Source organism: Rhipicephalus microplus, chromosome 2 (genome assembly GCF_043290135.1).
Source record: "Rhipicephalus microplus isolate Deutch F79 chromosome 2, USDA_Rmic, whole genome shotgun sequence".
Taxonomy (NCBI): Eukaryota; Metazoa; Arthropoda; class Arachnida; order Ixodida; family Ixodidae; genus Rhipicephalus; species Rhipicephalus microplus.
Genome location: NC_134701.1, coordinates 87,267,498 through 87,292,121, shown reverse-complemented (window position 1 = coordinate 87,292,121; position 24,624 = coordinate 87,267,498). Strand labels below are relative to the sequence as shown.

At 47.0% G+C, this 24,624-nt stretch overlaps 1 long non-coding RNA gene and 2 pseudogenes across 1 annotated transcript in view; 2 read left to right on the top strand and 1 right to left on the bottom strand.

Moving 5' to 3' along the window:
• Nucleotides 1-3,673: 3,673 nt before the first annotated feature.
• LOC119169836 (uncharacterized) lies at nt 3,674-4,482 on the top strand (annotated as a pseudogene).
• Nucleotides 4,483-4,861: 379 nt separating this feature from the next.
• LOC142796303 (uncharacterized) lies at nt 4,862-6,821 on the top strand (annotated as a pseudogene).
• Nucleotides 6,775-24,624, bottom strand: part of LOC142796304 (uncharacterized) — a 32,745-nt gene continuing 14,895 nt past the window's right edge. Inside the window, exons 2-4 of the long non-coding RNA XR_012893726.1 lie at nt 11,274-11,370; nt 7,664-7,826; nt 6,775-7,051 (exon numbers count right to left, since the gene is read on the bottom strand). This is a non-coding gene — a long non-coding RNA (uncharacterized LOC142796304). The remainder of the gene's footprint in view (nt 7,052-7,663; nt 7,827-11,273; nt 11,371-24,624) is intronic.

Here is a 24,624-nt window from a genome sequence, read left to right as displayed (position 1 = left end):
TGAGATTATGCGAAGCTCTGAAGGTGATACCGTGAAATTTTCTTTTGTCAATTCGACTGGCGATATGCGCGCTTCCCCGCCACTTCCCATTGTCGAACGCTTTATATATCTGCTTCGCAACGTTGACGTAATGCCTCGGCCTCTCGTTCCTGTAGGAAAGAATCTTGCCGACGCTGACGTGCCGCTGCAGCTTCTTGTTCACGTACGGCGGGATCTTGCCGATGCTGCCTTGGTGATGTGGCTTCTTGTTCCCGTGCAGCAGGATCTTTCCGACGCTGCCTTGCTGATGTGGCTTCTCGCTCCCATACGGAAGAATCTGGCCAACGCTGACGTGCCGCTGCAGCTTCTTGTTGACGTACGGCGGGATATTGCCGACGCTGCCTTGCTGATGTGGCTTCTTGTTTCCGTAAAGCAGAATCTTGGCGGCGACGTCACGCACTTTCCCGGCGCGCTTTTGCCTCGCGTGCTCTCACTTCAGGGTCCTGTCTGCGAGCGCGCGCCCGCCTTTCGGCATCCTTATTCATACGAGCACACACTAACGGCAACGAGTATCGACAACTACAAACCTGTATCGATATGGTTTTGATTATAAAACCATTGCTTTAGAAAAGACCTGGCGTCTGTCGTTCAGCAGCTGGTGTCTTCTTTTTGTTTCGCTTTTAGAAAACATCTGGCGTCTTTCGTTGGTCTATTTCATCAAGCAACGGCGTTTTGAACAAAAATTTTTTGTTGTTATTCACGCACAGGAGAAATCTCACCAGGCACTACCTTGGAGTTAAACAATGGCTGCTACTGGGAATGAGAGACAGTGGAAGTCGGCTTTTAACACTTGTACTTCTACTAACGTTTCCTACTGAAATATGCCAATGGCTACTAATGAGGGAACGAGAGACAAAAGAATTCGGCTTTTAGTTAACGCGCACGCTGCAAATTTTTTTTTGTTCAACAACGCACAGGAGAAATCTTCCACCGACACCACCTTGGAGGTCAAAGCGTAAGACTGGTTTCACACCACGACTACGAGGGATGAACGGGTGCCGCTATTGGACGCGAGGCTCACCACTGGAGAAGCGGGCGTTGCAGTCGTTGTGGCCTACAGGGTTAGATCACGTGATCTCAATCTGCTCTGGCAAGCGAAGCGCACGGTTGAATGCGTGGCTTTCAAACGTGATTTCTAGGCTTTTCTGCCTTTGAAAAGCGTTCTTTAGCGCGGGCTTCATGCGAGCCGACACCGAGAGAGCACACATTGTGGGACAGTGCAGTCAAACTCACCGGCGGCATGGTACTCTACTGCTCCGTGCCACGCACTGCGGCGTGCTCCCGACCGGGTTGCAGAAATTAGGTGCCTTTTCTCATCTTCTAACCACTACCACCACCACTGTGCTCTACGTATGCGAGGGACCCAGACGTGAGCTTTCGGTTTAACCCCAAAGAAAAACAACTACTCAACGCATGGCTTGTAAAGCTTCGAATGGGCAAGGAACCAAGCTCCTACGCACGTGTGTGCAGCAAGCAGTTCCGCGAAGAAGACTTTGTGTACAGAGTGGGAGCGCCGATGTTCGGTGAGTAGTAGACGACGTGCGACGATCTTTCACGTACTACAGTGTTCAACGAGTGATACGTGATACGCAGTGCTTGGACCGCAGGGCGGCTAGTTCTATTTACGCCACTGGTGAGCAGTAGGTGATCGCCGAGGGACGGAATGCGAGCACAATGCATCGGAAGGACTCGCACTTTCATGCAATACAGAAATGCTAGCTCGGAGTCCCCAGTGCTTACCGGTGGCGCAAGAAGTATCGCGTTTCAATCGCTGTGCACTGTTCGTTGGCCGTAAACCTCTAGCATAACATGTTTCTTCCGCGGCAGGGTGGAAAAAGCGCTGCCTTGAAGCCGGAGCTGTGCCGTCGAAGAATTTACCGGTGTGCTCGCTGGATCGTCCGCGTACTGAGCGTCACCAAATCCGGAAGCAACAGAGTTGTTAGTAATTTTTTTTATTTTTTAATTAGTCAGCTACGTGGTGGCACGATTGTCAGTGTTCTTATGCTCGTAGGGCTTGCACGCGGCTTCGATGCTTCGAATGAGTACTTGGCATTATTTCTGTAGTTCTGTTCGAGCATGCTTACTGATGTGCTGCCAACAATGAGTTAATACTTAAGTCTGTTAAATTTATTTGTTAAAAAGCACTTCCTAATACGAAACTGCATTAAAGCTCGTGAATTAGTAGTCAAGCTTAAGTGCGAATATTTGTGTTTATTTAACCTGTTTATCTGTAATTATTGCATCGTGTGTACTTTGCTAACAGTGTTTACAATGGAATATTGACTGCTCCAAAAGATGCACAAGTGTGATCATATTAAAATGACCATATCAACACACTTAGGAGCAAGATGAAACAATGCTCCTCAGACTCCAAAGGTTAGAGATCTGAAGAAAACGTTTATTAACCAGCATGGTCATGAATTTATATCTTCTTGGATTATTCGCATATATTTTAATGCGCAGTGCCGATGTACACATTGCCTCGCGACTGAGTTAATTACCGCATAATAGCTTTACTGTAGGCACAAAACCATTGTAACGGCTTTATACAGCAGTATCCTGCAAAGCAAATTATCACTGAGTGCTTGACTTGAAAGAGCTAGTGGGTTAGTTGGCTGAATATTGAGATACTTTAAAAACAGTGCAGACAGCAGGATTACAGTGTTGCCTTTTCATAGTCCTGCTGTATGTGCCACTCGTTCAGTTTGTCGAGATATAATGCACATTATATTTAGTGGAAGCAGATTGCAAAAGTGTTGTGGAAGACAATATTTGTTAGTATTCAAAGGAACAAGTCGTAATTTAACACATATCATAGGAAATAACTCATAATGAATTCAGCTTAGTCTTCTGCGGTGTCTTGAAGCTGAAGTGTATCACATACAGTTTTGTAAACACGTTTGTATATTTTTAACGTGAACTGTCAAACATGCAAGAGCTCCGATGTGGATGTTACCTTTGTGTGAAAAATTAAAGCGGCTGCAAGTAATAATGACATGAAAGACGCATTCTTAAAGCACACTGTTGCAGTGCTTGCAGTAAGTAGTGACTGCATAAGACAGAAAGGTCTGTGTGACATTGTAAAAGTTTGTGAAATGTGACAGCAAACTAAGGTAGGTGTAGTAAACACTTTTGCTTGTGTGGTTGTCCCTTTTATTAGGGGACATTTATAACGTAGCTTGACACGAATAGTGAAAAAAAATTGGACGCCTCTTTCTTTTAGTTGCAGCAGACGTGCCATTGGTGATGGTACATTCCTCCCCCAAGCCCCCTGCAGATACTCTAGACGTCCACGCACAGCCATCTGAATATGAGATTCAGCAGAGCTTGGGCACATCCGCCTTCAGCAACCACCAAGATGTTAACAATGAAGATGGCCTGGAAGGTTAGTTTGATGGTCATATTGCTACCTGACTCATGTTCAATTTTTCGCACAACACAGTTTTAACAATCTTGTGCTTCAGATGTTCCTGCTGCAGCGCTTGCCTTCAGAAGAGAAATTTGAATTCAAGTTAACCCCCTTGATGCTGTGAGACATCAACCACTCAGCATAGCTCATCTAAAAACACAAAAAGACCTAAGTGTAATCGGCGGTCTTCCATGCTACCAGCTATTTTATAATATTTGTGTTGTGTACACTGAGAGCCGTATGCTTATGCAGGCAAAAAGTTTTTGCCTATGCAACGAAGATGCAGTGCTAATGACTATGATGAAGCTCCACCTCAACGTGCCATTTTTACTAATTGGGGTACTTTCTGGCATTCATCGCACTACAGCAGCAGATGTATTCGAAGCAACAATTGCAACACTAGCAGAAATACTGCAAACCGCAGTATTCTGGTGAAGCAAAGAGGCGGTTGTCGACAACCTCACCGTTCATTTTAAGGAATACCGAAATGTGTGTGCAGCTTTGGACTGCACGGAAATCCCACTGCAAAGACCAAAGGATCTGGAGTCGCAGCTACTCACGTACAGCTGGTACAAGTGTACCTATACAGCTAAGGTTGTAGTCTGTGAAACACCTGGAGGCCATATTATCTTTATGAGCAAGGCATATGGTGGTAGGGCATCGGATTCCTTTATTACAAAGGAAATTTAAGTAAAATTCTTGAGAAGTTTTTGCCTTCTATAGATAGTGTAATGGTTCACAAGGGCTTTCCGATCGATGAACTCTGCCTTCAGCACCATGTAACCATGGTTCGCCCTCCATTTTTACGCAAAAAGAAACAGCTTACGCAGCGTGAAGCACAACAAAACCAGAGCATTGCAGCTGCCCGCGTTCATGTGGAACGCACCATTCAGCGTATGAAAGTGTTCAAAATTCTGTCGGGAAACCTTGGCACTGAGCTTTTCCCGTACATCGATGACATTTTAACCGTAATTGCAGGAATTTTCGATTTGTCGTAACCCATTTTCAGTGCTGAGAACTTCTTGTGTGAGTGAAATAGCTTTGTGACATGCCTAAAAAGGGCATTATACCTGTGTCACACGGGCGTGCAAAAAGTCTTTTAAGTAAGCGGTTTTTTATGAAGTTGAAAGACTTTTAACAAAGAGGTGTTGCGGCGCAGACACACGGCAGCAACGATCTCCTTTTAGTGTTTTCGTTCGAAAACGCTAGCGAAAGCGTGGCGCTAGCAGTTAAAACAGAAGCAATGAAAATAAACGATGTATCACGATGTACAAATTAAAAGACTTGCGCACTGCTCGTTCCTTCAAACATATTTAGGAATAACAGATGAAGAAACACCAATGTGAAAGTTTGTTGCACTAGTTAATGAAGCATTCCCATAACTAGCGACGTGCACAAGTCCGTCTGGCACCACTGGGCTTTTATTTACCGTATTTGTTTTTCGCTGCTCTCGACTGCTCTCGACACGTTATGGGCGACCGTACGGGAGAAAAAGCGAGGATCGCAAGCCTCGCAGCCTGCCTTCTCGCTCTAGAAAGCGAGGCAGACGCTGCAAAAGCCGCCAAGGAAAGGATCAAGCAGCAACTGCTGTTCAGTAATTCCTTGCTGTGCGCACTGGAGCTGTCGGAGAAGGCCTGCGATCGATCGATCTGGGCTTTCAGACGAAACAAGACGTGGTTCGAGGGAACTGTACCTCACCTCGGTGAGCAGAACTTCAAGCAATCTTTTCGAGTATACCCGTCCACCTTTCGTTTCATTGTGGAGAGCTTGCGCAGTGAGCTCGAAAGACAGTGCACCAGCATGCGTGAAACCATCACTCCTGAGAAGCGAGTCGGCATTGCCCTATACAAGCTGTGCTCATCAGCCGAAGATAGGACTGTGGCCAACCTCTTTGGCGTTGGACGCTCGACAGTAAATACCTGATACAGGCAGTTTTGCGAGGCTGTTGTCGCTGTACTGGAACACGAGTGGATCAAGATGGTGACCGCAGAAAAATGGCGAGGCACATTCAGGAATTCGAGGCCGTCACCGGTTTCCGCCAAGGCGTCAGAGCCTTGGATGGATGCCACTTTCCGATCTCGCCACCTGAGGAGCATGCCACAGACTACTACAATTACAAAGGCTGGTAAGTGGCCTAATACAACTTCCTAATGTAAAAAAAAGCATGATTTATACCGTATTTTAATGTGCCTAGAAAACAGCACTATTCAACCTTTTCGTTACGCTATATAGTTCACTCCTAGCTCTGCCACAAGGGCAAGTCCACATTGCAATAAATAAAAAAAGCGATGCCAAGTGCTTTCGTCAACGCATAATTTTGTTCCTACCATCTCGCATCATTTACAGGCACTAGAGCAAGCCAAGCAACACAGTTTTCACGTAAGCATTTTAATGCAACAGCATGAAGATGCCAGATTGCGTTTGCAATGATAATTCCGAAATGCTCATAACGGCCGCAGAAAGCAGCAGCTCATCTGCAGAAAACTGAATGTCTAGTACCTACTTTATTGAAGATATATGACAAGGCAGCAAGAAAAAAAAAACATCCCTGGCTCCATTAATGACCACAGAAAGCAGCAGATTCTTAGCTGTACACAAATATACATGCTTTTGTGATAGTACTTTAAGGTAGCTGCATGACTGTAACAAGTACAAAAACACACGCACACACATTTGGTGTCCATTGCACTTCGCTGCATTCACCTTACGTGCCACGCTCTTTCTTTTTTGCAGGAATAGTATCATCTTGCTGGCACTTGTGGATCACAGATACCGCTTCAGGTATATCAACGTCGGAGCACCTGGACGCTGCCATGACTCGCACGTGTTTGGGTATTCGCAAATCTCCAATGCGATTGAGGGTCCCTTTTTTAAAGCTCCACTTGCCACCATAGTCGGGACAGTAGTACCACCACTAATTCTGAGTGACCAAGCATTTTCATTGGCACCCAGCCTGATGAAGCCGTTTGGACACCGCGGGAAGATTAGTGAAAGTGAAAAAAGAGTTCAACTATCATTTAAGTTCAGCCAGGAGAATTGTTGAGAATGCATTTGGAAGGCCTAAGGCCAGGTTCCGCTTCACTGCAAAAAGGATGGAGTGCCATGTAGGCAATGCTCGCTTAGTAATACGGGCATGCTGCGTGCTAAGCAACATTTGTGAGCACTTCAATGACAATGTCCACCTACAGTGGTTAAATGAGGTGCAGCCGTCATGCACAACAGAAGCCCAAGTTGGAAACGCAGCAGACACGAGGGCCGCGCTTGTGGACTACTACAGTCAAGTGAACTAAAAAGCACCAATCACAAGAATCGCCGGAACGAGTACAGGAAATCGCAAAACTTTTTATTTAAAAAAAATAAACCATTGCATCCACAAGTTTCTCCTGCAGCGTTAATGATTTGGTGCGAATCTTCTCCTTGATTTCGGCACCTGCGTACTTCATCCGTTTACTGCGGCCGCCATCTCCACTGTCGCTTGAGCTGTTTCTGCGCTCGGTGACACAATCTTGAATGTTGCTTAGCTGCTGATGAAGCCCGTGTGAATTCGGGTGGATCTACTTCCGTATCGTCACTTGGCTATCCGGCCACCATGCCGGAGATGAGCTGCATTTCAAGAAAATGACAAAATGCGGTGATTGCACATTTTCACATGTGAAATAGCCATTAACAATTGTGTGCCATACGTCTGTGTGATGGAAATGTCACGTAGAGAAGGAAATGTCAACAAGAGTGTTTTTGTGCTACAATGCCGACTCCCACACAAATCGCTTAACCATTACGTTTACCCTAAGGTCTGGTGTAATGGTTCCAAAAGCTCTGTGATGCCCAAATGGCAATGTGAGTGCAGATGTATTTCATCCACTGCAGTATTCGTCCCATAATGTACTCTTATGACTGTTCCTGTTATATTTGTTCTAGTTTGTGCCACCATGTCGTGTTAAATTGTACTTTATTGTGGTGATGTGGCTGATTAAACGCAAAAGAAAATGCTTTGTGAAAATATATTTCTTTGTTGGTTTATTTAGAACACTACAGCGACAATATTTCGGAAAACATGGCTAAAGGCAAACATGAAGCACCAACGTGGTGCACACTGTGCTACACCGGTACAAAGAGTGGGTTACAGCTTCAAAAAAACAAACAGCCACTGCCATTACACTTAATGCTGCTACTTGTTTGCAATAAAGAAAGTAGCTGCCACTAGAAGTTACTTACTTCCTCAACTGAAGGACTGCTGCTTGCTGGGCTCGAGCTGATCCCAGCGTCCTCCATTAAAGAGGGGTCGTTCACGGGCAGGCTTCCAAGAAACCTATGGATTTCTGCAAAAAAGGGCCAGCTTGGTGGGGACGAGCCCGTTGTCTTTTCTTTAAGGCATTTCCTGAAGAATACAAAAATAAATGAATAAACAAATGTTACAAGACTGACAACTGCGCGCCGAGAAAACCACTGGTACATGCAAAATGTACAATTGCGCGGCGAAAAGTAGAAAGAAGCGAATTGTTAAACTTGCGCCACATCAAGTGCGTGTTTCCTTCTTGTTACATGACAGGTTTGCGTGCTTAACAAGCAACAAAGACGTGTTTCTTGACGTTTGTACTTAAACATGTGTAACTGCAACATCGCATCACTGTAAAGCAATCCCACTGCAAATCGCTGAAAAGAAACTTTGTGTGCGGCTAAAACGCGCGATAAGCGAGCTTCGAAACGTGGCCATTCACTTGGCGTTCAGCGTTTTGCCTACGGTGGGGCGTCGTTTTGAAAAGATTGTTCGGACGTTTCCCACGCCAAATGTGCTTCACCGGCTCGCGAAAAAATTCTGCTGCTAAAATAGCCAGTAAACTTACTGGAAGCATTCGATAATATACCTGCAATCCAATTTAAAAAATAATTTTTTCCCATGATCGCTGTTGTCGTCCCACTTCCCTCCTCACGCTTACAGGCCGCTAAGACGCGTCAAGCGTGCCACCACTTCACATGAAAGGCCAGTAATGCAGCAACATGTTATGCATGCACCGAGAACAGTTTCAGTGTGTTTTGTATTGCTTCTCAACCATGCCCAATATGCTTTAGGAGAGCCATAGCTGGGATATAATTTTTCCTGTTTGACTTTTTATGGCGAGTTCTTGTGTGTATTTCTTGTTTTTCGGTATTGTTTATACGAGTATACTTCACATGTAACTTTGAATATCTGCTTTGATAAGATGTGCATATTTTTCTTTTTTCATCTTTGTTATGCTCGTGTATTTTTCTTTCACTCCTTGATGATTTTTTAGACATATACATGTACTCAGTAATATGAATTATTCTGACAGTACAAATAAACACTTGAGCAAACTGGGTATACTAAACACACACGACTTGAAAACCTTGCGGTTGGCTCTCAAGACACATCATTTGCTTAAGAATGACACTACCTTTTCACTCACTTAACACGAGCCTAAAAAATATCTGCCATATACATTTCACCATGTTAGCTACAGGAATAACAGGATCAGGACAAACTATGGTTCACAAACGTTGCACTATCAAATTACAACACCCTTGAAAAACAACACAATGATATAGAAGAAATAATAAGGAATTACGAATCGGGAAAAATAAAGCACCAAATATATCAACTACTTCCTTCAAAGTTTTTTTCTGTGCATATTGCCTGCTATTTGTGTTCAATGATTTTCGTCGTCAACAATTATACGTTTAATTTTATATTTACCTATATGTACTCAAAGTTGTACGAGAACTATTACTTATTTTCTGTAAGTTTTCAGTCACTTCCGTTGTTTTCAGTGCTTGTGTGCACTGTGTGTTTCAAGTGGGAGGGCCTCGTCAGATGTCAATGCCTTTAGTCCTCTCCTTCTGAAGTGTAACATTCTGCACTTGAATAAAATCAATTCAGTTCAATACTTATTTAACTGTTAGCTGATTTGTGTTTTCTTACCAGCATTACCTATAATACTTTGCTTCCCATGTTTTGTAAAGTTGGCATTATTGCATTAGTTTTCTCTTGTGAATAACAAAAGTTATTTGTCTCACATTTTATAGAACTCTCATTTACATGGCATTATTGCATTTGTTTTCTAATATTATTAGTTTTTGGGGTTCGACATGCCCAAGCCATATCACCAGGAGGCACGTTGTAGTGAAGGGCTCTGAATATTTCGACTGCCCGGGGTTCTTTAACGTGCACTGACATAGCCGGGGGGGGGGGGGTATGAAGCATTTGTATTCTCTTTGTCATTGTAACAAATGTTTTTGAGTAGTGATTCACCCTTTGCAATCTTGCTTCCTTACCTACAGTAATGACATTCTGAAAAGGATGAAATGCAAAAGTATTTATTTACATAGAGAGCTGCAGATTAAAAACACTATTGATCTATATAACTGTAGTCCGCCGTTTAGCACCCCTGAATGCAGTGTGGCATCACGAAATTCAACACTATTAATGTGCAGCTCTCTCAAGTACTCACACAGATGGGTGACTTTAAAAACGCCAAAGAGTTAGGAACACCAGTACAGCATCCCTCGCAGAGCACAGTGTGGCACAAGCAAACAAACAGCATGATTTTATTACGAAACCTCGCATTCTCTATTGAACTGTTTATGTTATCTAGTTGGCCTTGCAAACTAGAGTGTAATTAACATGTGCATGTGGCTTAAACAACACTTATTAGGCATCTTGTAATGTTTTACTGTGCTATATGTGGCAAAACATAGGATTTGAAGAAGTACACGGCCCTTTCTACAACAGAATTGCAAGACTTCATCAAGATCAACAGAAAATAAAAGAAAGTTTTCAGCGTCTTGAAACGCGAAAAGTCACGCCTGTGAACTTTTGCAAGCATAATTTGAATTTGAGCTTGGCAGAAACACTTGCTGGTTTTCTTAAGGTCAGATTTTCATCCTTGGACACAGCGATCACCTTCTGTTTGAATTTCTCTAAGCTAATTGGACATTTAACCTCCAGAGTCCCCTGCGGGCAGCAATCGCAAGTGACTAGCCCATCTGGGGATGCGCCAATACAGGGGTGCTCTTTTGAAATTAGGAGGCCAGTGTCTTTCACTTGAAGGCTTGTATGCGACCCAATGGCTGTGTAGAACTCTTCTGTTGTCTTTTCTAGCAAAATCCCTCGTGACTTTCCAGAAGTTTGGACATTGTGCTCTCTCATTATAGACTTCAAAAGAGGCCGCACGTCATGAGGCCCCATTTTTGTCCTTAATGCGCGCACCCTTGTGTAAACAAAATATGCAATGAAGGCTGTCACCATCCCTCTTTTTGTAGAGCATCCAGTGCAGTGAATCTCCTTGTTGTGAGGTTATGAAAGTGATTTCTTCTGTGTTTGAGTCTGTGAATGTATGCTGAATGTAACTGTACATGTCATTTGCTGACCTGGCTCCAGTTGCCACTGCTTGTGCAACTGCTTCAGTGAGTGTTGATGGTCGTGTAACAGGTGCGCTTTGCTGCTCCACAATTGCGTTTCTTTTCTCCTGTCAAGTGATTGCTGGGGATGCTGGAGACCTGCACGTTCCCTCTGACTTATCTTGCCTTACAGCTAAAGGAGATGCTCTTGATGCACCAGTATTGTTTCCTGTCAAACAAAGAGTCATCGTGACACCTTTGAGAACCCTTTGTGGACAAAAACGATGAGATGAACAAAATGAAGAGGTTAGCCTTTTTCTATCTTATTTCTTCTTTAATACACACACACCATAATTCCTCAAAAGCCTTGGCAAAAAGGTGGTTGCATAAAGACTGAATAAATCCAAGTTGTCATGCAATAATCATCACCATCATAAACAGCTACGAGCTTCATTGTATGCATTCTTACTGCCTTCAGTGTAGCGCAGTGCCGAACACACATGAGGCAATCCATGGAGCAGCCTCTCGAGGATGGTTTCTTCAGGTATTCTGACTTCTTTCCTCGGCTGAAAAAAAAGAGACGAATATATGTTTTTATGTTTATATGCATATTTCTTTAAAATGATGTGTCCTTGCCATTGTTTTTGGCCAACAAGTGACATGGTGTTCATACTCTTCATTATTATTTGTTACAGTTACATGTGCTGCAACAAGGAAATTGACAGAGCACTGATAATCAAGCCATTCCTTCATTGAACCTATTAAGTGACCAGAACTGCCGAGTGATTTATTGCATGCAAAGTGAAGCTATTGCAACTCTCACGTACTTACAGTTCTGCATTCCCTAGGCAATAATTCACTATTAAATTAGTCACCTTTTTCGAGCATCACAACTCTGCAATTAAACTTAGTTTATACTTCTTTCTTGCATCTGTCAGCTGTTCATTACCACATTGCTGAGGCATATCAGTAGAAGAAAGGACGTAAAATGTTTCTGTCGCATGAGTGTGCAGTAGTAGTGCTATTATGTGCTCACACTTGTGCTGCCGATCTTAAGATAAAAAAACAGTATTAAATTGCAAAGACTTTACTACGAATACTGTTCTGAATGAATATAAAGGGGCAGTGGCGTAGCCAAGAAGGGAAACACCCCCCCCCCCCCCCCCCGAAAAGTTTCAATTTTGCTTGCGATATATAGACGCACACATACCAATTCACGCACGAACAAACATACAGTATGGTTGAAACCCCCGCCCCTGAAAAATATTTCTGGCTACGCCCTTGTAAAGGTCTCAATATCCTTTGATTACAAATATTTTATTGACGATAATTTACCCTTACTCTGCTTCGCAAGAGCATGATGTTGCTGTCACCTGTCTTTGCTTTACTGTAATTTCTAGCTCGTGAGGGTCCTTGTTTACAGATGTCTGTAGAATCAGCCCAGCCAGTGTCACTTCTTTTTTACGTTGTTTTACGCTGCAGGCGACAACGTGGCCAGCTACAAATACCGAATTCACCTTCTTGTAGCAGACACGAAGTGTCGTACTGCTTGTCGATGAATCTGTAAATGCTGGACACTGGTACTTTCAATGAAACATAAAATAGCAATTAGACTACGGTAAACTACACCTTGCAGCACATTAGTGCATTTGAAAGCGCAAAGTAATTCGGCCGGCTTGTACATGGTGCATTTGTTATCGCAATCGATCCCTATCCGCACCGTATTCTTATATCGCGATTGGCCCCTTTGTGTCAATGGAGTCAATCGTAGAGAATTTTCATCCCGATGTGGCTCGATGGCGATCAAAAATGCACCGTGTGACAACCGTAGAAGCTTCAAGCAATAAAAGCAAGAGTTTAATATCAAAATCGAGCCGCAGACAAACTTCTGTTCACGTAGAATGTTATCTAGCTACAACTCTGAACGAAGCGCGCGCGTGCACACGGCTCTCGATGGTGCGCTTGCCTCCAATCATAAGAGAAAGATTGCGGCTGCATGCAGCTGTAAGCATGTTTGGTTGCCTCACACCAAGCGGATAAACCGCATGCGTCGTGCTTTGTTAGACTACGTGTAATAAACACGAGCATAAATTTACGCGTGCTATTTCTTTGTCGAGTCAACCGCGGCACGCTTTTGGATAGACACCGACAATGAATGAAGTTACACGCTGGACGCATTTCTTGCAGCAATATATGTATGCCGCAAGCGCACCCTAAAGCCCATATATGATGGTAAGCTTCAATTCGATGCAAAACGGTTGTTTACTTTTTAGAAAAGCAGCGCGCTCGGTCTCCGTGGCTTCCATGTCGGTGGCCATAGCAGACGACGCCGGCAGTCGGGGCGTAGTCTAATGTAATATTTTTTCGGAGCAGTTATTGTCCATCTCGTGCAGTTCGGGACGATGCCACAGCAGTATTTTACCGACTATGTCGATGTAAAATTCAATAATATTAAAGAAGAAAGGAGACGCGGAAGCGGCTGTGGCCTGAACGCAAGTGGCCTGGCGGAGTAATCCAACCCTGCACGTCACAGGGACGCCTCCGCATGGCAGCGCCTCGGTATGTCCTCGCGCCCAATAGGGAGCTTCGCCCCTAATACACTTCGAGTTGACCCGGCGTGCGTGCGCGCCGGCATTCGTTTCGTAGAGTCACGCTGGTGATGCAACGCCAGGCGCCGATCTGCCTGGCATATACTCGCAGGCGCACGCCACGGTGCGTTGCTTTGACACATGCGCATTTGAGCGCGCCCGGCGTCTTTCCATCACAAAGCTAAACAGACGCGGTTCTGTTTAGGTAACTTAATCGGCGCGGAATGCAGCATGTCGTATTTTGAGCCGGTTGCCACCGGGCCTCGCTTACAGTAGCTGGCCGCGCCTAGTGTCAGACAATAGAGTGCTCGTGCTTTGTTTGCGTAGCGACGCTGCGCCCAGCGTGGGCGCGCGTCGACGTTACGTGCGCTCGGCGCCGTTTCGCTAGCTTCTTTGATTGCTTTGTGGTGTTTAACGTCTCAAAACCACCATAAGATTATGAGAGACGCCGTAGGGGAGGGCTCCGGAAATTTCGACCATCTAGGGTTTTTTAATGTGCACCCAAATCTTAGCACACGGGCTAACAACATTTCCGCCTTCATCGGAAATGCATCCGCCGCACCCAGGAATTGATCCCGCGGCCTGCGGGTCAGCAGTCAAGTACCTTTGCCACTAGACCACCGCGGCAAGCCGCCGTTTTGCTAGCTTCACTTATACCAAGTTTTGTATTACTGGACGTAAATGGACGACGAAGGTATGTGACACGTCCAAACATGATAATCATAATATTCATGTCATGTAAAACATTACTACATGCTACGCTCATAGCGTGCTCGCAGCCGTTTTGCTAGCTGCACATATACCACATTCGTTATCAGGTGACATGAATAGATGATGAAGTTAAATGACACGAATCATAACATGAAAGTAACGCAGGGCGTCATTTACCTCCGCCTTGTATTGTGCTGATTTTAAAGTGATATGTCAAGCTTCCTCATTCGTGCTTCGCATATCAGCGATTTCCACTGTACGAGGGATCCGCCCATTTTATTGAGTGACTCGTCATGAAATGACGCTAAACATGTGTACAAATGTTACACGCAGAGACATATGAAGATTTTCAGATGTTTATTTAACCAGTTTTCTACTTGCACAGCATTGTCGGCTGGAAATGTGTTTTAGCAACGCCAGAAGCCGATCCGAAGTGCTGATGCTCTCGAAGATGCTGGTCCTTGACGCTGCTGCATAAATCAATTTCAGCGCATGGCACCTCCCCACAATTGACGTTAACCCGACGTGAAGGCTGGATGAAAAGAGTGCATATGTAATGTTTATCAAATTAGGTAGGCAGCACTGCAACCACTATTGACGTTTCACGAAGATTAGCGTCTATTTGAAAAGTAGCTCTGAGACTTGGCGTAGCTCTGTGGTAGAATGCTTGACTGCCATGCTGAATACTTGGGTTCGCGTCCTGCAAGGACTCTGACATTTATTCTTTGCATTCGTCGGGTGACCAGCGCTGCTTATGTCAGGTTTTTCTTAACACTGACATTTGTTCTGTGCCTTTGTTAGGTCGACGCTACCGATGTTGCGTATTGCTTACCACTTGCGCGTTCAAATTGTCCATGTGTGTTCTCGTCGTTCCTGAATAGATACCAAGTGTCCATCACCTTTGGTACATGCATACCCGCTTACGAGCGGAGCGGCACATACACGCCCGTGAGTATCTGTCTGGCACGACGTTTTTGATGACGTACGCGACGGGATTGTGACATTATTCAAGTCTTGACCAACGCGTCATATTCGTCAAACCATCTTACCCTCCCATGCTGAGGTTGGTTCACACCAAGTTAAGGAGGTCACCACGAGAGCACCCAAACCTAAGTGGCTATATAAATAGATACGCTCAAAGTCGCTGAAGTTCGTAAGAAACGCTTCGCATTTAAAGCGTTGTTCGGCGACGCGAAACGTTCGTACAATAAAATAGGGATAAGTGATTTATAGCGAACCTGCAAGGGCTAAGCAAGTGTAAGAGCTGTAAAACCCGCAGGCGCTTATCGAAGGTAAGGAAACTATAGACGTCAGACTCTGCCCAGGCGGCGCTGCGAAAAATGCCGCCACAAGCGCCCCCATCGCGGCGCCGGTCATAAATGGGTAGTGTACAGAGAGCTGTCCGCAAGCGAACGTGCATAGGCCCTCGCTTTTTGTTGGTCTTCAGGTGAGGTTTCATAAAAATCAAGTACTTTACCAGCTTCTTCCTTCAGTCCAACTTTACTTCATAAAAGTAGTCATGAAAGAAAAATGCGGGCACAATGCAAAACATGCTTCGTTTATTTATTGCCCCGCCGTGGTAGTCTAGTGGCTTAGATGCTCGGCTGCTGACCCGTAGGTCGCGGGATCAAATCCCAGCTGCGGCGGCTGCAATTCTGATGGAGGCGCAAATTTTGTGGGCCCGTGTGCTCAGATTTGGGTGCACGTTTAAGAACCCCAAGTGGTCGAGATTTCCGGAGCCCTCCATACGACGTCTCTCATTTTCATATAGTGGTTTTGGCACGTTAAACACCTCTTATCAATCAATCAAATCATGTTTCAGTAATTTCGGCGTTCTGCAACTGGCAATTCAAATGCAAGCGAAGCGAGCATCTCATCACATAAAGGCAAGCACTCTGACGTGCTTTCTTTACGATCTAAATCACGTCCTGGTTAAATGCTGGCTACATCTAGGAAACTATACACTAAAGATGTCCTCTTCCCCGACTACATCTAGCACTTAAGGCGGGACGTAACTGATTAAAGAAGAATGGCGATTTGGGCTAGTTGGTTTGAATTCATAGTAGTAGTCAGCGCTCGTGTTGTCCTCTTTTGCCTTCCGTACCTCGACTTTGTCTGTATCTTCTAGCACATTCGTGCTCGCGCTGCAGCCCTTAGTACCTGATTAAGAGTGCAACGGCTAAATGCGTTGTTAAATTGGGCATACACATGGTGCCAAAGCGATGAAGTGCATGCACGAGCAATCTATGCGAGCAGTGGTACGAAGTTCGCTCTATTCGGGACGAATGGCCCTCTTTATTTTTGCTTTGCAGTTGCATTCCCCATCGATTTCTCACTTTCTGTGCATATAACTGTTTTATTACGTGTGCCAGAATGCTCTGTTGACGGTTGTATTGTTTTTATACATTGCAAATGAGAATAAATGCTTCTACACTTTCACTGAATACAACTAAAGGCAGAACCGATGTCTCCTAGATAGCTCTGGAAACCGCGGAGTCAAACGGCAAAAAAAGATTTACCTGTATGACGCACGTGTTCGCATTGCCTAGTTGAAGCCGAGACCTATACCGGCTCGCACTTTCGAAGTGCGTCAGTTAGAGGGCTGGCAATGCTAGAGTAGTTTTGCACATAATGCTAATAGTACATATAGAGCCTTAATGGACCTGAGTGGTAGGTTGTCTCTGGCCCTCCAGGACTGATGCTACAATGATGTCACAAACGACTGCACTTCTCGTCTCGCCCGCGTGCCCCATCGTCCAAGGAAGAGCACCCTTGTTTTGGGAAGACGACACCCAGTGACTAAAGAACCAGCGGCGGCGCCGTCGCGTCTTCCCTACTCCTGTACTGAAAGGGACTCGCATGTGTTCGAGGGAATGACCTCCAGAGGGGACGGGAGCACGCGCACGCCCCGAAAAAGTTTTGACTGCTTCGGAACCGGCAGTTGACATGCAACCAGCGAAAAGCGTGGTTGTCGGTGTCGCAAGGCTCGCCTAGGCGACGAGCATGAAGTGGCCCGCGCACTGTATTAAGACGGCTTCATCACCGTCCACTTGCGTCGTCTGCTAACCTGCCGAGATTGTCGACGGCACACTGTCAACACCCCCCCCCCCCCTCATGTTTACCAAGGTCTGGCCTGGTCCGTATGGATTTTTATTGTGATTTGTTTTTGAACTGTTATTTTATTTTACCCAGGTTTTCGAGGAGTGTAGTTGTGAGCGCTGCCCCGCGCGTAGACAGTTGGAAGCGTGAGAATGATCTTTGCTCTGGAAATATTTTCTTGTATCTGTTTTATTTCTGTCATGTTGTTATTTTATTAACATTCCGTATTGTGGTTACTTGTACCTGTTCTAGCGTTCTTTTAAAACATTGTTATATAGTTGTTTTTTTTGTTGCGTATTAGTGTTTTTCCTCTGTTAGTTTTGTAAACTCTTTGCCATTGTCCTCGTTTTATTTAAAAGCTTGTTTGTGTTTAATCAAATGTCCGTGTCTGCTTTATGAGTACGTCCGTCAGGCCCATACATCACCACATGTGCAACCTCCCACACGGGTCAACCGACCTGCTAATAAATTTGAGATGCGCCACTTCGAGGCCTTTCAGGCGTCGCAGGCCGAAGTGTAAAGTGGAAAGCTGCGAGTCTACCGCAAGTAGATGTTATGGTGAATTCCATAGAAAGACCAGGAGTACTCAAAGACACGCTTGAAGTGTTTTCTTCAGAGCCAGCGTGCTTTAGTGGTCGAACGGGTGCAGGAGCACTGTCATCAGTTGGTAAAGCGACAGTGCTATTGCTGCGACTAGAGCAGCCAGGAGCAGTTTGCAGTTCCCTCGCCTGAAGGCGATGTAGGCACAGCACGACGAGTCACGTGGTCCTTGTACGTCACAGTCTCCAAATTTTTCTTCAGCCGGTGAGCGCGGCGGCAATGGTAGCAATCCAGTGCAGTTTGACACCGCTGTTTTGTATGGATTGCTGCAATGAGAGCTGGACGTTTGCTGAATGAGTTCATTGCATAAGCATACTAGGTTTTGGGACAATGAAGAATATGTGGCTGACCGATTTCACGCGTATTTTGCTGCTGCACCAGAGAGATTATAGCGGGACTTAGAATGTTTCTGTCACATAGTCTCCCTACTCGTCACCTCACCTGCCCTCCGGGAGCGCGGCGCATTCCAGTGGCAGGTTGAGTGGCCCTGCTCTCAGTGCTCTGCCAGCACTCCACAGTGCTCTGAACCTCTACTTATGTTCTCTCAGTGGAATTCGCCATTAGATCGGCGGGGCTTCACCGCAAGTGTGTGACAAATTAAAATCCGCAAAATCGCTTATGAAGAAGTAAAATCCCTGTGGATCGCTGAATGATTACAGTGCACACGTGACTGCGTAGACTTGACACGTCTTGTCGACTTCGACCTCCGTCGGAACTCTCTCGACTTGAGATAACGATGCTTTGCGCCAACTGTGGCTTGGTTTCACTTTCACCAATGTTTTTGCCTTCTGAATCATCATGGAAGACAGTGCTGCTTGCAGTAATTGCGGTAGCGAGGAAACAATAGAGCACGTTCTTTGTCACTGCCCTCGTTACAACGTGCAAAGACGGCAGCTAGCTGCTGCGTTAGCTCGCCTTGACGGCAGACCTTTCTCGGAACAATCAGTGCTTGAAAGGAGACATGATCTGCCTTCGCACAGAAAATCTGTGAAGGCCTTATTGAACTTTTTTCCGTGGCTGTTTTTGAGAAACGGAGGGGACACGAACCAGATTGTCTGGCTACATCGAACGTCAAAGGAACAACTGAGCAACCCAGCAACCCTGCCTCGTGCTCGTGCCCGCCGCCTCTTCTTCTTTTATTTGTAACACACTCCCGCGGCCCAACAAGTTCACGCACGTCTCAAGAAAGCTGTGAGTGAATCTGTCAGGAGTTGTTACACGGTGAGGAAAGGGCCTTGCCAGTGAAAGAGCTTGGGGAGGTGGCAGCTTGCATTGCAGAGGCAGTCGTTCAATCTTGTTTTGTTTGATGTCCAGGGGACTTCGTGGTCAAGTTGTTCCCTATCTTGAGTGAATCGTCGAGTGACACGATAAATTCGATTCCCTGCTTGGCACCACTGGTTGCCTTGACACGATGGAAAAAGTCCTGCTGGCGGCTTTTGCACTTCTTAGTTCGATTTTTTTTAAATTCGGGGGTGTCTGACTTTGGCCTGCTGTCGTAGACTCGAAAGGTTTTCCTAAAAGTCGCATACTTCCTAGGATTCATGTTTGTCAGCCGTTCACCGTATTGCTTCTGAAGCCTCTGTAGCTGCTGTGCGATCATTCTGTGCTTCAACACTTCGGGAGCCAGGTAGTCCTTCGTGTGCTCTTTGTCTGCTGATGAATCTGAGCTTGATGAATACCCAGAATTGACAGATATTTTTCTTCGTTGCTTGAAAAGGATGACTAAGATGCCGAAGCATCCTGGTTCCATCGGGCTTTGACCTCACCAAGGACGGGAATCTCAGCTGCATTTAATGGCAGCGAAAATTCGTCCACGTGCTCTGTAGCTGGTAGCGGATTGTCGGAGGAGGAGGTAAAACTTTATTAGACCAAGGGATTTGGGCACCTACGTCCCAGGGTCCCCGCACGACCCCATTGCGCTATGCGTTCATGAGTTCATGCAGCTCCATGACGTGGGCGGCCCGGTCAGTGGCGATTTTCTGCTTGGCCGGGTCCGTCGAGCGCAGCAAGGTCTCCCATTCCTGAGAATGTGGGTAAGGGTAGCGTGGGGGTGAGTGCATTGAGCACAGGACGGGGCGTACGCTCCCGGGTAAATGCGGGAAAGAATATAGGGGGAGGGAAGGGTGCGGGTCTGAAGGCGACGCCATAATATTTGGTGAAAATTTTTGAGGGATCGGTGGGGTGGTGGGTATAGCTGGCGTTCGGCGCGATATGACTGGGTCATCTCGTTGAACGAATGCATGCGCTCCCTGGAAGAGCCCGACTCCGATTCCGCCGCCGCCTGGTTGATGAGACCTCGGGCGTGGTCATTGGCGGCTTCGTTGCCGGAATTTCCAGAGTGCGCAGGCACCCAGATCAGCTCCACATGGCAGGCCGGGTTTTTGGTCGGCGAGCTGAGAATTCTGAAAGCGCTCTCGTGGACTCGTCCTCGCGCGAAATTTAGGATCGCGGTTTTCGAGTCGGAAAGGACGTACCGGGCATCAGTGTGTGCGAGGGCAAGCGCGATCTCCGCTTCTTCCAAGGATTCCGGGGTGGATGCAGGAGGAAGGTGGAGAGTTGCAATGAGTTGGAGTGTGCGATCAACGACTGCAACTGCCGCGTCGTCGCCCGTGCAAGCTGCATCCACCCATACGGCGTCCTCTTCAGAACCGTAGTATTTGTGGAGAGCTTTTGCACGGGCCTTGCGGCGGGCCGAATGGTAGGTAACGTGGGTGTTTCTTGGGAGAGGTTTAACTATTATCTGTGTGTGTATGAGTCGGAGGATTGGTAGAAGTGTGGGGTCGGCTGCTGGTATATGAATATTGAGGGTGTTAAGTATGTAGCTTCCGGTGAGAGTCTGAGCTAAACGAGTGTTTTGCGCTCGTCTGTGGGCCTCAATGAGTTCGTGTGTGGTGTTATGGAGCCCAAGCGGAAGAAGTTTAGTGGTCTGTGTGTTAGGGGGGAGGTGTAAGGCCACCTTGTAGGCGTTACGAAGCATGGCATCCAGGGTGGCTATTTCTTCTTGTCGAAGTCGGAGATACGGGATTGTATAAAGGAAGCGGCTCAGTATGAAGGCATGAATGAGACGACACAAATCATGTTCCTTCATGCCATAGTGTTTTCCAGAAACTCTGCGGACGAGGTGCGAGAGCGCATCCGTCACCCGCTTGAGTTTCCGGATAGTGAAGGTGTTACGGCCGTTATTTTGGATGTGAAGGCCCAAGATTCGGATTGTGTCGACCTCTAGGATAGGGCGCCCGTCCAGAGTAACGGTGATGGGGGCAGTGGGAAGAGTACGTGGTGAAGGGCGTATGAGAAGCAGCTCAGATTTTTCCGGGGAACAGGAGAGACCAATGCTTTGTGTGTGTTGTTGTGTAATGTTTGCGGCGGTTTGTAAGGTTTCCTCTATGTCGCCATCACTACCGTGGGTGGTCCACAGTGTGATGTCGTCTGCATAGAGGGTGTGGTGAAGGTGAGGCATATTGTGAAGAGCGCGGGCTAAGGGAATGAGTGTGGCATTGAAGAGAAAAGGGGAAAGGACCGAACCTTGCGGAGTGCCTACACCACTGAGGGTATATGGAGGGGACGCATGGGGGCCCATATGAACCTCGGCCGTGCGTCCTGATAGGAAGGCTTGTATGTAGGCGTACATACGAACGCCCACGTTGAGGGGGGAGAGAGCCGCCATGATCGCTCGGTATTCTACTCGATCAAAGGCCTTGGTTAAGTCCAGGGCCAAGACGGCTTTAGTATGAGCGGGGATGAGAGGATCAAGAATGCCGTGCGTCAGTTGAAGCATGGCATCTTGGACGGAGAGACACGGGCGGAAGCCCACCATGCTGTGCGGGTATAGGTTGTGGTCGTGCATGTGTTGAGTCAGTCTGTTTAAAGCAACGTGCTCGAGAAGCTTCCCGAGACACGATGTGAGTGAAATGGGGCGGAGGTTTGATATGGTAAGGGGTTTGTTAGGTTTAGGGATGAATACAATCTTGGCATGGCGCCAGGATTGCGGCAAGGTGCCTTCCTTCCAGCATTTATTAAAGTAATCTGTAATCTGTGCAATCGATTGATCATCCAGATTACAGAGCATGGAGTTAGTTATCCCGTCTTTCCCCGGTGCAGAGCTTGTTCGGATGTTCTGGAGGGCCATACGGACCTCGTGCTCCGATATGTCGTTGTCCAGGGCTTCATTCGGGGCTCCCGTGTAGGGCGGGAGAGGGGAGGAGGTGCCGGGTGCCGTGTGTGTTGTGCGTAGTTGGTCCAGAAGGGTGTCAGGGGAAAGCGTGGAGTTGTGAAGTAGGCGTGTAATGTGATGTTGTGACGTTGTGCGTGAGTGTGTAGGGTCGATAAGGTGCCGTAGGAGGTGCCATGCGTACTTGGTAGAGAGGTTGCAAGCTATGCTGTTGCACACCTGACCCCAGTTGGAACGACACAACTCCTCGGCGTGCGCAGTTATTTGTGTCTGTAGCGTAGCCAGTCGGCGTTTTAACGTTCTGTTATGTTTCTGTCGTTTCCATCTCTCCAGTATGCTGTGGTGCGCCTCCCAGAGGTGGGCTAAGCGAGTGTCCAATGTAGGGGTGTTGGGTGGTGTGGTAATCTTTTGTGTGTGTGCGGTTATATTGATTGATATGTGGGGTTTAACGTCCCAAAACCACTATATGATTATGAGAGACGCCGTAGTGGAGGGCTCCGAAAATTTAGACCACCTGGGGTTCTTTAACGTGCACCCAAATCGGAGCACACGGTCCTACAACATTTCCGCCTCCATCGGAAATGCAGCCGCCGCAGCCGGGATTCGAACCCGCGCCCTGCGGGTCAGCAGCCGAGTACCTTAGCCACTAGACCACCGCGGCGGGGCTGTGCGGTTATATCATCTAGAAGAGATGAGACCCAATGATCAATGTCTTGTATCGGGGTATTGGGGAGTATTGGATAGCGGGGTATTGGATAGCGTCCCAGTGAATCAGATTGTGGGTGAGGAGTCGAGGTCTGTGTGGTGTGTGAGGTATTTTTATGGCGATAATATAATGGTCGCTTCCAAGTGTGTGTTGTGCACGAGACCATGAGATATCTTTGAGAGAACGGCTGAGTGTGAGGTCTGGACTAGTGTCCATTGTTACGCTATTGCCGATTCGGGTTGGTGTGAGAAAGTTGTTATGTGTAGTGAGGCGCAAGTCTTGAATGGTAGTCCAAAGCCTGCGACCCCGTGCTGTGGTGTACCGATAACCCCAGTCTGTATGCTGAGAGTTAAAATCTCCGCCTATGAGTAGGGGGTTTCGGCCCGCGATGCGGTGAATTCTCTGCAATAGCGCATCGAGAGTGGCCATGGCCTGGCGTGGGGTGTGGTAGATATTGGCCATAAAAATCGGAGGTGTTTTAAGTTTCGTGGGGATGAGTTCTATGAGGACGCACGGAGTGGAGGAGGTGATTGTGTGTTCTTGGTAGGTAAGGGTGCGATGAATAAGTGTGGACACTCGGGGAGTGTCAGTGAGGTCTCAGTGTACTGCATGGTAACTATGAATTTGGCTTGGTGTTGCGTGTCCTGTAACAAAAGAAGTTTGGGTATGGCAGGGAGGGCAGGTATTAAGAGCTGCAGTGGCGCGCGCTTGCCCCGAAAGCCGCGGCAGTTCCATTGGATTAGTGATAGGTGGGTAGAAGTATCACGACCCGCCATATTGGAGCGTGGGCGGAGCTAGGATTGGTTGTTGTTCCTGTAGTGTAAGTGAAATAGAAGGAGCAGGTGTGTGTGAGATGTAGGTAGAAGACCCCTTATGTGATGAGCTGGTAGTTTCGAGCCTCTGAAGGCGGGTCTCAAATTGCGTAAACCTAGTTTCTAGAGTTTGGGTTAGGCGTGTGAATAGTGCATCCATCTGTTGCTCAAAACGAGTAGACAGCTGCTTGACTATCGTTGAAAATTTAGCTTCGATGCGCGCCTCCAACGCTACCAATTTGTCGTCAAATTTGGCTTTCAAGTTTCTTAGGTCAGCCTGATAATCGTCGACTGAGTCTGAGCTGCGTTTCTTTTTAAGGGGGGGGGGGTGAGGAGTGTGTGGCGGGGCTGTTGGGTGACTGCGCAGTGGGTGGGGTGACTTGTTCTGTAGATAGCTGTTGCGAAGGAGGTGAGGGGGGAGTAGGGCTTTGTGTCAGAAGGGTCGTGAGACGGCTTACCTCCACACGCAGGGCCCGGAGTTCCTGGTCATGGGGGTCCGGGGCAGGCGGAGTGTTGGTTGTCGGTGGTCTGGTCCCATTAGGCGTCTTCAGCTTGTCCGCCCATGTAGGTTGGTCGGAACTCTTCGACTGCCCTTTTCGTTGGCCGGCACGTGGCTCAGAGCGTTTGGTGCTTGCACCGCGTAGTGAGTGGTCTACTCCTTCCTGTGATCGTGGTTCACGTGGTGACTTGGGCCTGGTTACTTTAGGTAGGTGCCGGTGCTTACACTCCCGGGTCCCCGACAGATGTGGGCCTTCGCAGATGATGCAGACTGGAGTACACGTTGGATTTGCCTCCTTCGGGTGTAATTGGCCACATCTGGGGCACCTGTGCGTCCTAGGTTGTATGCATACATCCGTGCGGTGGCCTATGGTCCGGCAGTTACTGCACGTCTCGACCCTTGGTGTATAGGGCGTGCACAGATGCAGTCCTCCACCATAAACAATCTTTCGTGGGACGGTGGCTTGTCCAAAGGTAATGAGAATCGATCGCGTGAGTCCCATTCGTCGAGCGTCTAGTATAGTTTCGTGGGGGTTGCGGGAGATCAAGTCCGCGAGTAGTTCTTGTGGTGATTCCTTCCAGTAGGCGTTTGTAATAACACCCCTGACTGAGCCATCGGGGGGTGCGATGTATGC